Below are 18,216 nucleotides of genomic sequence, written 5' to 3' on the forward strand. Positions count from 1 at the left end.
AAGCGGAAGATTTCACATTGTAATAATTTTATCATGTCACCCAGGGATTTATTACAAGATTCCCTATAGAGGGGTATTTCACTTTTTTACCAAATGATCACTGTTATCTTGTGTTCCCAATGGGAATATTTCTACGATATCGAGGGGGAACACATTGCAATATATCATATTTTTGTTAGTCGTTCACCATATGAACAATAAGTCAGGCCTTTTGTTTTCTCGTCTGAATGGTTTAACCTATCATTTCGAGATAATTAGTAGATAATTATGCCGTATGCGTTTTGTTTATTAGTGAAGGCCGTACGGAAACCTTAAGTTGTTAAATTTTGTGTAATTTTATCTGTTTTAAAGAATTGTCTCAATGGCAACAATACCATAAATTTTTTTTATAATTATGTTTTATGACGCGAGCAATTATTTAATGCATAACTCGACGGTTCCCAATGCAAGTGTATACATGTAGCCTTAGTTAGGATCTGACATGCTACTATTAAAATACACAAATTTTTCTTTTAAATATTTCAAAAAGTTTAGATAAAGAAATTCTAATATAAATGTCTTTTCTAGACTGATTTAATTCCATTTTTGTACAATAATTAGTACAATCAGGAAGAATGCATGCTATATATGTGAAAAGGGAGTGTATATCCCAACAAGGCAATTCATACTGGCGAGAGGATCTTCTGTAGATGAAACTATATTTTATCCGTTAGATACCTTCAATTGTGAGAACCATAATATTTTCTTTCAATGTCGATGAAAGAAGGGGGAAGTGTACATCTTGAAAGCCCTATTATAGATCGCCACTGGCAATAGTGGTATGCGAGTGGTATACGGGGGTAAAAATGGCGTACTAAAATTACATAGATATACAATAACTACAGGCATAAGTCAATGATGAAAAGTGAATTACGTCTTGTGTGCACATGGGAGCTGTTTTGTTCTTACATATATGTGCACTCAATCGTCGAGGTTACTGCACATGTAATGCCGGCGTCACACATTGACTTGTAGACCGACATGCACCAGGTATATAGAGAAAATGGGGTACGTCCGTATACGTTAGGTGCACGAAAGATAAACGCTAACAAACCTTTTCACCTTTTCATGTGCGTTGCATACGTTCGAAGTACGTCGAAATACAAAGGTATATGTTTGGTGAACGCTTTAACCCCAAGAAGGGTGTATGCAACTGAAAAAAAAACGTCTAGCTCTAGCGTTTTTCAAGCGAATACCTGTTCGCTACACGCACGTACAATGTAACACACAAGTTACAAGCGTGTTGGAAAACGCTATAGATCAGTTTGTGCTACGTTTAGGACACGGTGTATCCGCCTCAATATTGTTTGACTTTCGTTTATTGGGACTTTTACTTGGAGGTACACGAGGCGTTTGTAACATATGCCTGGCGTAGTGTCAGCGCTCCGTAAACGTATAAAACGTTCCCATGGCGTATCAAAAATGTATTCTGACAGTCAACAAAACTTGCTCTGACATTTAGTGGCAGATGTCCTTGAATTGACAAGACCATATGTTTCCAGAAAAACTTAAAACAATAAAATTTAGAATGGAAATGAAGAATATGTCAACGAGACAACAACCCGACCGAAGAGCAGATAACAGCCGGAGGCCACAAATGGGTCTTCGATTCCGCGAAAAATTACCGCACCCGTAGCTGGACCTCAGCTGGTTTCTAATTGTGTACTAGTTCAGTTAAGCATCCTATAACTACATGTCACAGACATGCCGAAGGCTCGGACAATTATCCTATATACGACCGGGATGTTTTCCCTTCGTAGCGTGCATTTAATCTCGTTAGACAAACGCCAGATATACGACAACTTACGTTACTTGAACGCCCGATAAACGCGTATCAGTACGCTTCTTGTATGTCCTTAACACGCTTTAAGTTGGTTAGGCACACGATACACATATGAATGACAAGTTGAATACGATAACAATCACTAGCGTATATGTTGCTTACATGGATTTTGAATTCGCCATACGACGCCGGTATTAATGTAGAAACCTGCAAGAGGTATAAAAACGATAAAATAACCAAATCTAGAATATCTAACTTTTTCCAACATTATAATAAACAATAAAACAATAAAAGTTTCAAGGACACAGAGAGCGAAATTTCTAAAAAACAATCTTAATTCTCATCTTCGAAAACCGGCCAATTTTGTAGCAATTAGTTTACTACAAATAGCGTAAAGCAGGTTATTTTCACGGGGGTAAATTTTCGCTTATTTTTAAGGATAGAACAAATTCGCCAAAATGAATTTCGTCAATTTAACATATCAAGTGCATATGTAAAGTCTTAAATCTGACAACATCATAACCACCAAAATATTTCGTATACATTATTCAGTGAACATCGCGAAATTGTACACCCGCAAAAATAACCCATTAAACGGTATGTACTTCCTTAACACAGTTTTTTTTAATCAAACACTTCTTCAATCGAATCCTTACGCGAGAAGATTTAATGAAATACTTTACGGGTATTCATGTTACTTCGGGTATATTTATGTACGATCGTGTTTATCATATCATGTAATGCAACATGGAGGTAATGCATTGGTAGTGTTACTCGTGTTAATGAGGGAGTGAACTGTTAGAAACAAATTTTCCTCACTTTTGATTTTGTTTGTCTGGAAACTTGTTCATCAATTTGTTTTATGGAGTATTGCTAATATCTCACACCTTTTCAATTTTGTTAAGGCCATCCATCACAGTTTAAATGGAGTATAATCTTTGTCAAACGTTTAATGAACGTTTTGCATGTTGTTTTCTGCAATAAAAAAATCTAGCATGAACTCTATTAAATGCCGTGCATATACATTTCCAATTTCCTTAACCTTTTCTAAAATTTTGAACATAAGGAGATGTTGCTTGCATGTTTGCCAATGAGGCAACTTTCCACCAAGTTCAAAATGAACAAGATATTAGCAAAAAGAGGCAACCTTTCGGCCTTCAACAATGAGAAAAACCGATACCTTCTAGTCGATTATGAAAGTCCACGACATACAAAAATGCGAAACAATTCATTTGTGAAAAAATAAAGGCAATATTTATTAAAAACAATGAAATCAGATCAGTGATCGAATGGATATATAATGTAGCGGGTTTAAACGTGTTTGTGAGCGCTCAAACCTTCTTCTAAACTGTGGCAGTGGTGATTGTATAGCATACATAACATTTGAACAAAATATAGAAATCAGTTGAAAATGGATCATCTCATCAGATCGATACAAACAGAAAAACCTCTCAACTAAAACATAGACCTGACGTGGCAGGGTATTTATACATCCCTTACAACAAAAGAAAAAAAAACAAGTCAGATCTAAGAATATTGATAAACCGAGCCTTCCGACTAAATATTTAAGCTACACCAGTGATATAATGGAAGAATTAAATGTGTAAATAAGACCGAATGAAAGTGCTCAACTCTTTACTGTATAGGTATGACATAGAATAGTAAAATTGATTTTAAGACAGAGAAACATTGTCCCATTAACAAACTTACATTAATTGTTTATGTTCCAGACCATATGAGTATTTGGACCGTTCGCGTACGGTCGGACCGTATGAGTATACGTGTACGGTCCAGCTGATCATACATGTTCTGGGATCTTATGGGTTAAATTTAAACAAATATGTATCATAATCTGTATTTTTAGTTACACAAATCTTACTACTACAATGAGATGGATTCAGTAAATAAGCGAACAATTGAGATTAAATATTTGTTTAATTTAATATCTGTGAATCCTATTTTGTTACTCTGGCCCAAGGTGACAAAGCCTTGCTTCCACAAGTTTCCACATATTTGTTTTACATTAATAAGTTTTGCGCATGCATGTTCCTATGCATATGCATTTTTTGTAAAGTTCCTAAGTATTCTAAAACAATTGTCCTCCGACATTATGTCTTCTTCTGATAACTTCAATTACAAGAAGCATAATGGGCAGCAAATATTGAAACATACTGACATGCTTAATACAGGAGATTAAGAGATTAAATCAGTGTGATTTTGTTTTCAAATAGTTAAAATATTACGTTTTGATTTCAATTACTATTAAACTTTTTATATTAATTTGAGATATAAGATACATGTATGTTGATCTGTTATATACATGTACATGTGTATCTAATAAACTTGACCAACTTCTTAATATTAATCAGACCGTACGCGTACTGTCCGACCGTATGCGTATTTTGAAAAAGTACGCATACGGTATAGACCGTACGTTTTACGGTCCAAATACTCATACGGTCTGGAACATATACACATGTACATTTGTACGTACATGTACATGGTATATATAATTTAAATGAGATTGATAAAATAACTTGTCGGCGAATTCAAATACATACAAATATTCAATGAGTGACGGAACTACACATTACTTCCCTAATACGGTTAGCCTTTTTGAATTCTTTAATTTGTTATTTTTTTTTTATTAAATTGGCAAATGTTTTTTTAAGTAGAAAAAGGTAATAAACTACATATGAAAATCGGAATTAAAAAAAAAAACACGTGGCCCATATACATGTGAACTCGTGTGGACCCCGCGAGATGATTGAGTTGAGATATTTGATCAAGAAGAAAGATGCACTGGTCTTAGGGGACGACCATTTGCTATTCTGGGAGGGGGGGCAGGAGGATTTTGAAAATAAATAACTCGGCCATGATAAATAAATGGTTTGTTCTTTAGTAGTTTGAAAATAAATTACCTGACTTGCAATGTATTGAAAATAAATAACTCAGCAGTTCCAAAACCCTTCAAAAAAAAAAAAATGTTGCCTCGCTCCGCTCGGCAAAATATGTTTGACAATACTTGTGAAAGAGGCTAGGAAAAACCAAACTTAAATACTATGAATGAATGCAATACAAGTATGTCGATTGGGAATACAAATGATTCATTTCGTAAAGAAAAGTATAAAATACTACTAATTATATATATCAATTGTCTTTTATAATTTACTATGTATTTGTGTTTCGGTTGTCCTGTCTCGCTATGTATTATCTTAATATGTTTGTATATATTTTCCTTTTGTACACAAGTATGTGTCTGAGGTTATGAATAAAATCTTGAATCTTAAAATTTCTGCAGGGGATAATGATTAATTTTGATTAAATGCATGCTACACAATAACTCATCTTCGCCAGCCCAGGGTTAGGATCCACATCGATTCAAGAAGAGAGCGGACGTGGATCATAACCCTTGGCTAGTGAAGATGACAATAACTTGACTATACATGTATTATTCATTCATAATTAACAATTATTTTAAAAATTGTATGTTTTCGAATATCATAAATATAGATGTAAATAAATGAATAATCAGTCCCTTGCTTTAATGAAAATGAAAAATCTTGCTTCAATAGTGCAGAAAATGAATAATCTGTCCTCTCAGTTTACAAAAATAAATAACCGATCAAAAACAAATCCTCCTGCCTCCCCCCCCCCCCCCCCCCCCCCCCAGAATATCAAATGGTCGTCCCCTTAGTTACTTCTTTGCACGTCGACTGTTATAAATCATAATAGATTTCAAGCACTGATCTAGGAGGCTCTACCAATCGTATAAGTTAGAGAACTATTATTATATTACACCCAAAAAATAGATGAAGTCTTATTTATGAAATATATTCTTGAGAGCAAAAAGGGAGGGGTAAAGTTATAGAAAAATAAATTAGCAATTGCGCATCCAATTTATGTTTTACTAAAACATAGCATTTATTCTTGTTTTTTTTTATTTATGTTTTCGTATTATAGAAGATCTCTAGTCCTCCCCTTACTCCTCCCTATAAAAGCATATTGGAACTTTTTAAATCTCTTAAAACCCGCTTGGTACAAAAATAAAATACTAGTATTATACAAAAGAAATGATTTATAAATGTTGAATGCGTCAAGGCAATTAACTATCCGTGACTTTAAACTCTGTAGGTAACTAAATGAAGCTGCATGATTGTTTGACTAATGTTCAACTTGCATATATTTCATGTATATTGAGGAAGAGAATTATACAAATACGTTAAAATTGCAAAAATAATTCACCGGGGTCAAACGGTATTTTAAAAATTGTCATATCTTTCATAAAATTGCACAGTTTTTTAAAAAGACAATCAAGCATGTCGGAGTGGATCTTCTAATGCGTCATAGAACCGTTTCATGTGAATGCGATGTTGGTAAATCAAGAAACAGAGGTACATTCCAGATAGAAAACGACGCGTATACTAAATTTTAAAGGAAACGCCATGGCATCGTAAAAATGAAACAAAGATAACTCTTTCGCCGTGGGCGCATTTGAGGAAATTTAAAACCAGATACATTGGATTTGACAGTTTGACAGCATCATTAAACTGTTTTTTTTTGTGATGCTATTCGTCATTCTTATTTATTAACTAAACACAAAAACGTTAGGAACTAAGGCTGATATGAATATAACTACTTGTCCGAACAGACGGATTTTCTACATGTCGATAAATAAATACTACGCGCCAAGGTTGTATGCAAATTTTTAACAAAATCTGCGAAATAGCCCATTTACCGTTCCTTGACTTTAAGTAGTTCTAAATTTTGCATGGATTGAAAACAATAGTTAATCGTTTTAAGGAGTATAATTGTAAATTAGTACACTGTAGAGTAGAAATCGTTTTTATTGATTGTACTTATACTTGTGCAAGTGTGAGCATAACTATATTGAAACAAATTTACATTTTCGTCCAAAGATAACAGTATTTTCCAATTAAAAAGTTAATTACAGTTTAGAAAGTTTAAAGGTTAATCGTAAAGGGATTCCTAAATTTTATGACACCTTCAGTAGGTCAGTCTAGTCATTCAGAGTTCAAATAAGTCGTCTGCAATATTGCAGCTGGTGGCGATGTAATTGCTTTGTTTTTATCATCTCTGGGAATCAGGTTAACTTAGTGTGAAATTTTCTGTCTAATGTTGCAGACGTAAGCAGTTCGTCTTTATCATGCGAACTTTATCCTTATCCTAATCCTGTTGGAATCCAATATATGGGGCATATGTGGGAATAACAGTAAACTGTGTATAAATTGTGTAATTATAAATTGTCTAAAAGTACAAAATTTTGTGTTTTTATCAATGAAGTGAAATATGATGCTAACACATCTGTGTAGTGTAAGCTACAAGTTATTTGATTTTTAATGGCTCAAGTGCATCTGGAAGTCTCATTATCACTGGTGATAATTCAACGATTTGTCATTCCTCCTGGTGGAAGTTCTCTGGGTTTAACAGCGAAAACAATGTTGTGAAACTATAATACAATGAGTACGAAATCAATGCAATTATTGTAAATATTGGATAAAAACTTAGTTATAAGCACACATTCGCTGCCACTGCTTTGGAGGAGGTGATACTTTTGCAAATTTAAAAGTAAAATTTCAAAGAATCATTATGCAATTGTTATAAAATATATCATATAACAAATACTATAAGAAAAATATAAAATAGCCATAACTGTCATAAAAGCACGGGAATATCGTTTCAATTGGGAGATATATACTCCGTAACACATGCAAATATCAACCAGTACAGTTGCGTCTATACATGCGATTTCTTTAAAATAAATAACTCGAGTCTCTAAATAGCATGTGTCCGTCACTTAAAAGATTCATGACAAAATTGTGATTTGGTGTTGGTGATGTGTTTGTAAATTTGACTTTATTGAACAATCTTGCTGCTTACAGTTATCTGTATCTATAATGAAATTGGGGCGCTCAGAAGTGACAATGAAAAATATTTTGTAAAATTTACAAAAATTTACAAAATTTATGACAATTGTTTAGAATTGACTGAATAGGACAATAACTCCTAAAGGGGCCAATTGAACATTTTGTTCTGACTTATTTGTAGCTCTTACTTTGCTGTACATTATTGCTTTTAATAGTTTATCTCGATCTATACAAATATTTCAGATAATAACCAAAAGCTGCCAAATTTTCCTAAAATTAATAATTTAGGGGCAGCAGCCCAACAACTAGTTGCCTGGTTGGTCTGAAAATTTTGACTTAATGATCAATTTTATTAACTGCGGTTTTTCTCTAAATGCTTTTGTTTCAGATATATGAGCCAAAAAATAAATTTAACCCTAAGTGCTATTTTTAGCCATCTTGATTCACGAGCGGGGTAATTGAACATTTTTTTTTAAATGAGATACCCTAATGATGATTGTGGACAAGTTTGGTTAAATTTGTCACAGTAGTTTCAGAGAAGATTTTTGTAAAAGATTACAAAAAATTACTATTTTATTTTTACAAAAAGAGCATTTACTCATAAAGTATTGACCCTTAAAGGGGTCAACTGGCCATTTTGGTCATGCTTACTTATGTATAGTTCTTACTCAATTGAACATTATTGCTGTTCACAGTTTACCTCTATCTATAATAATATTCAAGATAATAACAAAAAATTGCAAAATTTCCTTAAAACTACTAATTTAGGGGCAGCAACCCAACGACAGGTTCTCCAATTCATCTTAAAATTTTAGAGCAGATAGATCTTAACCTGATAAAAAATTCCCATTGCCATATTTGCTATAAATGCTTCGTTTTAAGAGATATAAGCCAAAATCTACGTTTTACCCCATATGTTCTATTTTTGACCATGGCGGCTATCTTGGTTGATTGGACGGGTCACCGGACACAATTTTTAACTAGATACTCCAATGATGATTGTGGCCAAGTTTGGTTTAATTTAACCCAAGATTTTTGTAAAAGTTAACGACGACAGACGACGGACGCAAAGTGAATTTGTTACGTGCGATCGAGAATTGTGTGAATAAATGGTGTATGACATATCATTAGTTGAAAATAAAGTTCTTTTTATTTTTAATTTTTCGGATGTGATGATAAAAGCTCACTTGGCACTCGGACCAGGTGGGCTAAAAAGCATAGTGTTTATATAACTAGCTATTTTATAGAACCACACCAATCACTGTTTATATGCAATGCATGTATTGGATCTTGAAATGCATATGTATACGTAGTATTTATGTTGTCCTGAAATCGTAAATTCTTACATCTTATCTTAATGTCATCAGTTTTAGATGATCATATTAATTTTCTTTATTGAAAAGCACTTTACGCCCATATGGACCAATGGCTTAAAACATTATACATAATATACAGTTTACATAAAACAATGAAAATAAACAATGGAGACACTTTGAACTATAATTTGTCTTTTTTTTTTAAATCAATATATATGAGATTCAAATTATATCAAGGACTCCCTGCCCTCAGTCATATCATAGTAAATATGTAGAATGATAACACGTTGTTGAAGAGCAATTTTAGTTTCTTTTCACACATTTTCTGATATGACTATTAATACAAGATGCTGTTTGGTGTCACCAAGTATCGTATGCCGCCCTAAAGTTAAAATAAAAGTACGTGAAAGTTGACATGCGGTAGAGCATAATACCTGTAGTTATTACGAATTAATATGTATCTGCTTGACCTTGTAATTATATTCATTTGATTTTGATCCATATTTTAAAACAAGTACTTGTCGTGTTCTAAAAATATATTTGTACCAATGGACAAACCAATCCACGCACTTATTTTACTCTTTCCCATTATATATATCATGAGAATCAATAAAATTATACGATATCATAATGTAAATTAATATTATGCAATCCAAAAATTTTGAAATGTATAATACAATGCATGAAATATAAAAATCGAACACATCGTGATAACGAACCTATTGCATATATTATATTTGAATAGATATTCGAAGAATTGTCTACTTTTTTCTTTTTTTTTTTCTTTTCTAGCCATGGCGTAGGCAGTTTATTTTCAACTTGAGGGTTTTATGTCCTCTGGGTACCCTTTTTCTGTATTCAGTTATGATTTAAGTAAAAGAACTGACGGATAAATGGTTAATTTTTAAATAAATTGCTACTTATGTCAAATTCAAAACATAGACAGTGTTTATCTTATGAGACCACCAAATGATAGATATATCTACCGAAACAAAACAAAATATTCCCAAAAATATCGTTATCACAATCTGTTCGATTTTTTTTAATGTTTTTGGTGCATTTATAAGCATTTCTGAAATTATATGATTTCATAATATTAATCCACATATTATGCTATCTTATAATGTTATTGATTTTCATAACACATATTAAATTATGGGATACCATAATATTCATTATGGTGTAATGTAAGTGCATAGATTGATATACGGATGGTATGCTGCTTTCTCGAGAGAAAAAAACCACTTTGTCACTAGCACTTTACCAAAGAGAATAAGCCTTCTTTAAAACTATCTGATCATAAGCGTTAGTTTTTTCAAATATGTCCATGAACCAGAGTTTGAATGACGGATAAATGATTTATTTCTAAATAAATTGTTAGTTATGTCAAATTTTGCCAGTTTTTATCTTATCAAATTAGAGATATGTCTACCGAATCAAAAACACATTCCAACAAAATGGTTATCACGAAATGGTCGATTTTTTAATATCTATAAGCATTTCGAAAATTATTTAATTTCATAATATTAATCCACACATTATGCGTTCTTATAATATTATTGATTTTTATAATATATCTTAAATTATGGGATACCATAATAATAATTATGGTGTAATGTAAGTGTATGGATTGTCTTGTACAATGTATATACGGATGGTATGTTGCTTTCGCGAAAAGTACTTTGTATAGCACTTTACAAAAGAGAATACGCCTTCTTCAAAGCTAACTGATCATTAGCTTTAGTTTTTCAAAGATGTCTATGAACCAGAGTTTGAATGGTGTCGAAACTTTCACATTGAATGCTTTATTTGAATAAACGAATCAGTGTATTTCTCAGCTTTGAAATTAATGCCTTTATGTTATAAAGTCGAAGAGTATACATCGATAGAGTATGGTTATTAAATGTGGTATATTGTAGATGATAGATGATTGTTATGTATTAATTGTTTACAGATGATATCGGAGATGTTCCCTATTTCATAACTAAAATCCCCTTCCGTTTCACGTATATGACCTACTGAATTAGAGTAATTACCGGTTTTGTAATAAAATGAGCAACACGACAGGTACTACATGTGGATCAGGATCAGCATACGCTTCCGGAGCATATTATCCCCAGTGTCCAATGGGGTTTGTGTTGCTAAGTTTTTACTTTTCTGTGTTGTGTATTGTGTTCTATGATTTGTATGTTTGTCTTTTCTTTTTTAACCATAGCGTTGTCAGTTTGTTTTCGATCTATAAGTTTTACTGTCCCTCTGGAATCTGTCGCCCGTCTTTCACAGAGAGTGGTTGTATTGTTTTAGTATTTTGTAAGCGCGACATTTTTGTAAACTTAATATGTAGTAACATTCATTTATGTAATTTATTATTGTATTAGTTGAAAGCAATTCAATGGGACATCATATATCTTATATGAATTCACTCGTTTAAACCTAAATTGGACAAAAACAGTTTCCTAACGCCAAAAAACGAAAATATCATATTAACCCGGCTTTTTTACTAGTCTGAAATGTTGACCAGGATTCAAGTTTTGCTAGTTCACAAAGTATCAGTCTGTTGTCTGCTCTCTGGCTGGAGTGTTGTCTCTTTTTCATATATTCCCTATTTCCGATCTCAATTTTATGCAATTAGATATGACGTCCTAGCCGGACATTTTATTGTGAATCCGGAGCAATAAGTCATTACTCTCAATATCTTAAGTTTAGAAGAAGAAAGCGGACAAACACCTTTCAAATCTAACGTTTGATCCAGCTTGCACCAAATATCTACATCTCGAACTCCAGGTGAGCGCGCTATAACCAACTGGGCGACACCCTTATAGCATATATAAAGTAATATGTAGAAACTTTCTTGTAGAAAATACTTTAAATAACGGTAATTAGTTTTAACTTTTATAGTGTTCTAATTTTCCTTTACATAACAATGCATAGGAAATTTAAAAAAAAATGCAACATGCTGTACGATATATCTTGATATTGGTTTTTATGTATTTTATTTGTAATTGGTTTACTTTTGCAAATATGAAAAAAATACTACTTAATTCGGAAATTAAGAAATACAGGTGTTTTAGTTTTAGAATATTTGCCGAGATAATAGAACAATTTTTCAACCTTTATTCAACATTTGTCGTTGCTTTTATATTATATTTTATTGTTTGAATCAACTGATTTACCATTCAATGAATTGCGTTTAACACATAGTGATTGATATTTGTTTTTCTTTGGAGTGTTCATATTTCTATGTTATAAATATTTAATATTTTTGTTTATATTATTCTGTATTATATTTTGACTAACAAACTTTGTGTTTTGACTAGTATGATGTGCAAAGAAGTCAACAAATAAATTTGAATAAATAAAAATAGATTTTTTTTTCGATTTAAATATTATATATTAACAAACAAAAGTAAAAGTCTATTATAAATGTCTTCATGTATAATTCATCATCCACATTTCATACTTTTATCTTTATTGCAAAAAAATTATTTTGACAGGTTGCACTCCCATAGATAGTATGTTGTGACATAATTTCAACTAGTCATTGCTATAATGAGTTCATTCTGCAATTTTTATAAATTTGTCATATCAAACGTAAATTATCTCATCTGTTTCTTACCAATTGATCATACTGCTAAACTAAATAATATTGTATTACATGACCTTGCTTCCCATTGAAATAGTTTAATATTTACAATTTATTTCTTCTGCTGTTTTTATACTTGTACTTGTATATAAATTAATTTTGTGGTTCTCGAGAACCAATATGTTATCGTAATTTTTTAAGATTTTTTTCTGCAGAAACATAAAAGTCAGATGGATTTAATTTTGATATTCAATGTGTTATGTAGAGAAACAACAGTCATAGTGCTGTTTTGAATACTCAGGTGTATCTATCATCAAATATTTACCGACGTCGAAATAAATATTTATTGGTAATACATCAAAATGAATATCTATTTTCTACCTGCCTATGTTTGTAGATTGTGATTTGTTTTTAAATTTCTGTCTTAATGTCTCGATTTTTATTCTAAGATGTATTTTTTATTTAATGTAAGACAACAAAAGAAACATTTCATTAAAAGACAAAGTTTTAATTTTAAATGAGTTGAAAAGGAACATTTCAAATTTGATGGTGACAGGAAAAATACGTTGTATTCGAATTAATGTATCCACATTACCCAATATACACAAACACACATAAGCAGCATTGAAACGGTCTGAAATATAAACTGAATTTGAATCGATAACAATTGCATGTAATGAGTTTTTGTGGATCTGACCATTAATTAAATTTCGTCAAATTAAGACATATAAACACGCGAAAGTAATGTGTTTCTATACATGCTATACCTATTGTGTATATAGTCATTTATAATTTATAAAGACGTCTGAAGGATGTGTACTATTTTTTTATAACATTTCCCCTTGATAAAACTAATGTATTGTAAACAAGGTCAACTGACACACTTATTTTCTACTTTTATTTTCTACAACACGATTTATTCATTGTTTAAGGAACGATAATACATTTAACAAAAATATGGCTTATAAGACGACACGATTTGTCTCCCTTGTACAAAAAACTGAACTAGATAAAAGACATTGAAGACGGAAGCATTTATAATGATGACGTGAGAAGGGCGACGATTGTTGGATGAATATAATAAATAGATGATCATAAAAATAGCATTTTAAGATTAATAAATCACGGAACATGTTAGCAGTACCCAAAACATTGTTTTTCCGACACATCAAATTTTATTTTTTCATGCATAATTATGAAATTCAATAATATTCAAAATTATGGACACGAATAATATTACTGGAAATATTATTTAATCTCATAATATTATGGATTTTCATAAAGCAGTCAATTTTAGCCAATTCCATAATATTATGGAGTTCGCTAAGTGCCCCGACTGAACAATGACAGATCAACACATTAACAGACTTATACATCATTACACTGACAGATCAACACATTAACAGACTTATACATCATTACACTTACAGATCAATACATTAACAGTCTCATACATCAACACATAGACATATAGATTTAACTAATTGACATATTTGAACACTGACAGATAAACATCAACACATTTAAGGAATAACAGTACTGTAGTTGAAGAGTTGCCACCGTCAATTGTAGATTTGACGGTCGCAAATGCAGTTTTACTGGCGACGCGTAGCGGAGACAGTAAAATGGAGATTTGCGAACCTCAAATCAAAATTGACGGTGGCAACTCTTCAACTACAGTACTGTTATTCCGATTCTAATGCATTTCAAAAAGAAAAAATATGAAAAAACGCAAAGACGTCATGGGTAAACGTGACGTCATACAAATGAAAACTTACAAACTGGAGGTTATTATGTTACCTGTAATCTTCAAAATCGGATAAAATAAGTTTAAAACGACGAGTTCGAGGTAGATGTTGTTTTATTTTGGATTATATAGTAGTAATTGAACATTTGTTGATTCAATCATTTCAAAATGGTTGTCCCTCCTTAGTTACGCCTGGTCAACTGTAGATTTGAAGGCAACTTTTAGCCAATGAAAAAAATTGTTACATACACATTGCATAATAATAACATATTGACACACTGACAAATCCACATTTTCACTCATACATCGACACACTGATAGATCCACATATTACCAGACTCAAACATAAACACATTGAAATATTGACACATTAACAGATCTATACATTAACATATCTATACATTAACAGATCTATACATTAACAGACTCAAAACTCAATGCATTGAAATATCGACACTATGACAGATCTACACAATAGTACATTGGCACACTAACATCAACATATTACAAGACTTTTTCATTAACACAATGACATATCAACACACTGACATATCAACACATTAACAGATTCAAACATCAAGGCATTAACACACTGACATATCAATACATTGACAGATTCAAACATCAAGGCATTAACACACTGACATATCAACACATTAACAAACATATACATCAACACATGGACATATCAAAACATTTATAGACTGATAAATCAACACATTGACATATCGACACTCTGACAGATCAAAACATTAACATACTCATTTATTGTTTTAATGACAGAGAGAGCGCTGGCAGCAAACTTCTAATTAAGGTTATTTAAAGACCACTGTGACTTTATAGGAAATATGTCACAAGTCATTGCTGTATACACATCTCCGGCATCATAAGAAACATATCTATCCTTGTCTAATAGTATTATTTAAGATAAATTTATTGAAACATTGTCCAGTGTCAGAGACAAAAAGTGGAAAAATTATCTTTCAGTGTGTGTATGCATTCATTTTGTTCACAAACATGATGAAATTTAAACTTTCAAACTTATTTTTTTTTCAGATCCCATTGGAAAAGGGCAACAGTCTGCCATGTTAAATCGTTTATTAGGGAATGGCAGCTATGAATCATTTGATATGAGATGCATGGTAACCGGCCAGTTTTCCGTTGGGAAGTCTACTCTTGTGAAGCTGTTAGCTGGTGATATTATATTAGATGGTCGACAGCCGACTGACGGCATTTCTCTCGTTGAAGGTCGCTGTGGCCTCGACATTGAGACGAAAGAGTGGATTATAATTGATCCAGGTGAGAAAATACACAAGTAGAAACATCTGACCACATGCTATTGTGTGGACCTCCCTATCAGCAGACATGCTATAGCACTGATTTTAATCTCATCACATTGTAGCCATATGTTTTGTGAGTTCTATTCAGGCACCAAGTTAATTCAATTTGAATTTTAATGTTAACATTATGGAATAATTTGACATTTATTTTCGATAATCAATAATGTCATCAATCCATCAGTTAAAACATGACTCTCTTTAAAATACATTTATAGCATTATGTGAATGTTAGTTACACTTGATAAGATTGAATTTTGATCTTAATTATGATTTTTCTTATATTCTTCACTTGGTTTTGACAGCCTGTAGCTGTTTTGGATTTGATTTGCCTGATGTATTAAATTTAATTTCAGACTCTTATAACGCCCTGGATGTTGTTTACAACAAAGTGTTAATGACCTCTCTAGAAGAAGAGGAGAGTGAACTCACTGAAAAGTTCAATCAGGCTTCAGATACAAGTCCAACTGGTTATGCCAAAGCCACACTGTCCTCTATGCCCTCAGAAAAGTCGGCAGCAGCACAATCTCTACCAGCTAAGAAATCCTCCAATGTGTCTCTCACAGTAAAACAGATCGGAAAGAAAATGGGAACAAGAATGACTAAAGAGGAAATAAGAAGCAAAATGGAAAAAGTCCTCAAAAGTGGGAAGTATAAGATGAAAGTTGGACGTCTTATCTTCTGGGATTTTGGTGGACAATATGTTTATCTAACAACACACCAGACCTTCATGACATTTCGAGCGTTGTTTCTTGTAGTATTTGATGGGAGCAAAGATTTGCATGAACAGGTCCCTGATGTGATGTGTTTTCCAGGGCAGCACATGACCCCAACGCCAGCAGGTAATATGCATGTTAATTACAACACAGATAATGCAAACAGGATACATTTTTATAACAGCAAGGTGATATATTTTCTAAATATTTAAGCAAACCTAAATGTTAACGTAATTTATTTACATTGTCATTTGTCACCAACTGCAATATTAACCTCAATATGTTTCGCATTTTGCAGCATTGATATGAGGTACTGTGGATTCATTCTTATTCGTGATTTACCATTTTTTGTGGCTTTCGTGGGGTCATAGCGAACCATGAATTTAAGAATTCAACAAAAAATTATCAATTGAAATGTGTTTGGAGTCGGATGTTTATTTCCGGTTATATTGTGCAGTTCTCGTATAGTGTTGACTAGCGTTAAACATTGCAAATTAACACATGTTTTATTGAAAGAAGACAAAGGTATTTTGATCAATTCAATAATAAAAAAAAATATAACATCAGTGATAAATTACAAATTAAAATTGATTAAAACTGTTTAAGGGGGCTCGTGGGTCTAAATCAATTTATTTGCTTAATATAGGATTTTTCTATAAATGAACTTCATCTTATACTTACTAGAAAAATCAAATAAAAAAATGGGGTCACCATTCATTTACGCTCACAATCTGCCTTCAAAATAAGCATACATTTTTGTAAAAGTACTTTTTATACGACCCCAAATATAATGGTATGATGTCGTCGTCTGTATCGTCTGCGTCGTCGTCCGAAGACACATTGGTTTCCGGATAATAACTTTAGTTTAAGTGAAGAGATCTTCATGAAATTTTTTCAGAAGGTTCAATACCACAAAAGAAAGGTTGGGATTAATTTTGGGGATGATGGTCCCAACCAATTAGGAATTAGGGGCCCAAAAGGGGCCCAACACAAGCATTTTTTTAGTTTCAGGATAATAACTTGTGTAGAAGTATTTCAATTGTCTGAAATTATACCGCAATGCTTAAAACCACAAGTAAAAGGTTTGGATTCACTTTAGGGGTTATGGGGCCAAAGTTTAGGAATTAAGGGCCAACAAGGGGTCAAAACAAGTATTTTTTTAGTTTCAAGGCAATAACTTATGTTTAATTGTATGGATCTCTCTGAAATTGTACCACAATGTACCATATAACAAAGGGGAGGCTGGGATTAAGTTTTGGGTTAATTGCCCAAAATATGTTGGAATTAGGGGCAAAAAAGGGCCAAAAAGAAGCATGTTTCTAGTTTCCAAACAATCATGACAATAACTTGTGTTTAAGTGTATGCATCTCTCTGAAATTGTACTACAAGGTTCAATACTGCAATGGAAAGCATGGGATTAGGTTTAAGGGTTATTGCTCCAAGGGGGTTTCAAAAAGTTGGGGGGGGGGGATTTTTTGTTTACCATTTTTTGAAGGCCTCCTATTTTTTCAAAATTTTTTCAAATTTTGAATTTTGAAAAGTTTCAAGAAGAAATCTTCAATTGCACAGTATTGTGCAATAGATTTGTTAGATCTTTGACCACATTAATTTTGTGACAAAAACCGTTATAATGTCAAAAATTTTATCACAATCCAAATTCAGACAGAATCAAGCTTGAATATTGTGACCAAATTTGCCCCAACTTTCCAGGGTTCAACCACTGGGGTCGTATAAAGCTGCGCCCTGCGGAGCACCTGGTTTTCTGTTGAACTTATATGAGAAAAAAAGGTAATATTGAAATAAAAAA

The 18,216-nt window shown here is 32.3% G+C and overlaps 1 protein-coding gene across 1 annotated transcript in view; it reads left to right on the top strand.

Moving 5' to 3' along the window:
* The window catches only part of LOC134684945 (uncharacterized), a 267,814-nt gene that overhangs the window by 48,429 nt on the left and 201,169 nt on the right, over positions 1–18,216 (top strand). The window lies entirely within an intron of this gene.

The sequence above is a fragment of the Mytilus trossulus genome, chromosome 9 (genome assembly GCF_036588685.1).
Source record: "Mytilus trossulus isolate FHL-02 chromosome 9, PNRI_Mtr1.1.1.hap1, whole genome shotgun sequence".
In the NCBI taxonomy this organism is placed as follows: Eukaryota; Metazoa; Mollusca; class Bivalvia; order Mytilida; family Mytilidae; genus Mytilus; species Mytilus trossulus.